This window comes from Delphinapterus leucas, chromosome 10 (genome assembly GCF_059928025.1).
Source record: "Delphinapterus leucas isolate spDelLeu-1000000601 "Yukka" chromosome 10, BTC_Dleu_Yukka2, whole genome shotgun sequence".
Lineage (NCBI taxonomy): Eukaryota > Metazoa > Chordata > Mammalia > Artiodactyla > Monodontidae > Delphinapterus > Delphinapterus leucas.
Genome location: NC_143138.1, coordinates 92,103,761 through 92,105,681, shown reverse-complemented (window position 1 = coordinate 92,105,681; position 1,921 = coordinate 92,103,761).

Genomic DNA, 1,921 nt, shown 5'->3' with positions numbered 1-1,921 from the left:
CGCGCCGATCAACGGCGAATGGGAAGTCGCAGCAGGGCGTGGGCGGGGCCCGCGCAGGCTCTCCCCGGCCCTTCCACCTCCCCGCGGAAGCCGCTCGCTGGAGCGCGGTTCCCCAGCTCCTCCCAGGGCCAAGCAGCCAGTCGTCGCTCCTGGGGCGACCCGAAGGACCAGGGTCTGTACATTTGTTTTAATTACGTCTCACCGCGCCTCTCTCTGGCCCTGAGGTAGTTAGGCGCCCATCTGCACTGCATACCTGTGTGACCTTGGTCGAGTGACCCCGGCTTCCTTTGTAAAATGAGACGATCACTAGAACCTCTCTCAGGGTCTTGTCAGGCTTAAATGTCACGTTATTCCCTAGTAAAGAGGCAGTGCTCAGTAAATGTGAACTTGTTATTGTTGCCTGCTCCCCGGTTCGCACTTGACTCATGTTACTATTCTATACCTTATCTCTGCCCAGGAGTAAGAACACATTTTTTAAAATACACGTACCTAGACAAGACCTAGGCAGAGGGTTCGAGAGACATTCGTTTTAAATTAAAAGCCTCCGGTCCGTTGAAATTACTGGGTATATTTTAATTTTCCCATCTGAGGTTTGTAACCGTTGGCTTTCACGGTCTGGAGACTTGTGCAGCTGTAGAGCGAAGAACTTGGATTTGATTCAGTGCTTTCGTCTTTCGGAGAGCAGAGAAGAATGAAGAAAGTGGCCAAAGAGTGGGAGGACAGCCCTAAATTCTTAACATGGGAAACTTCCAAGAAGTTTTCCAATAACCTAAAAAATAACTAAAATCTGCATCGTGTAATGTCGTTTTAATATTGTAAGTGTAGTCTTTTTGCTTTAACTTTAATGTCCCTAAAACTGTCCTAGAAAAATTCATATGCTATGGTATTTCTGTGGCTTCCCTTGATGAGACCTCTTATCTTCAGAGGGGTTAAGCATCCCATTTTGAGGCACATATGACTAGCCTTCCAAGTTGCCACTCAGAGACAAAGCATTGATTCAATCCAACTCCTTAACACAGTAATGAAAATACATATATATATATATGTATATATATATATATATACGTCTCCTAACTAAGTTGGCCAAGAAAAAAATACAGAGAGCATTTAATGTAAAAGAGACCATCAATGGGGACTTCCCTGGTGGCACAGTGGTTAAGAATCCGCCTGCCAATGCAGGAGACGTGGGTTTGAGCCCTGGTCTGGTAAGATCCCATATGCCGTAGAGCAACTAAGCCCATGCGCCACAACTGTCGAGCCTGCACTCTAGAGCCCACGAGCCACAACTAGTGAGCCCGCGCGTGCCTAGAGCCCATGCTCTGCAATAAAACAAGCCACCGCAATGAGAAGCCCGCACACAGCAATGAAGAGTAGCCCCCGCTCGCCGCAACTAGAGAAAGCCTGCGCACAACAACAAAGACCCAACACACACACAAATTAGTTAATTAATTAATTAAATTTAAAAAAAGAACCACGCTCACAAGTAAAAAAAAAAAGAGAGCCCATCACTGAAGACATATGGACATTAACAGGATAATAGGAGACACTATGGACAACTGTATGCCAACCAATTTGATATTATAGATGAAATGGACAAATTCTTTGAAAAATACAACTTATCAAAACTGAAACAGGATCAAACTTTTAAATCTGAATAGCCCTTTACTATTAAAGAAATCAAATTTTATTCAACAAACTTCCCATAATTCCGGGCCCAGATAGTTTCAGTGGTCAAATTTATCAACCACTTAAGGAAGAAATAACACCAATTGTGAAGAATTTTTGTTCAGAAAATAGAGGGAACACTCTTTCTCTCATTTGAGGCCAGCGTAGCACTGATAACAAAACTGAAATAGATATTACCCAAAAAAGAATTTACAGTTCAACATCCACATGAACACAGAAAGAAATACCTCTAATA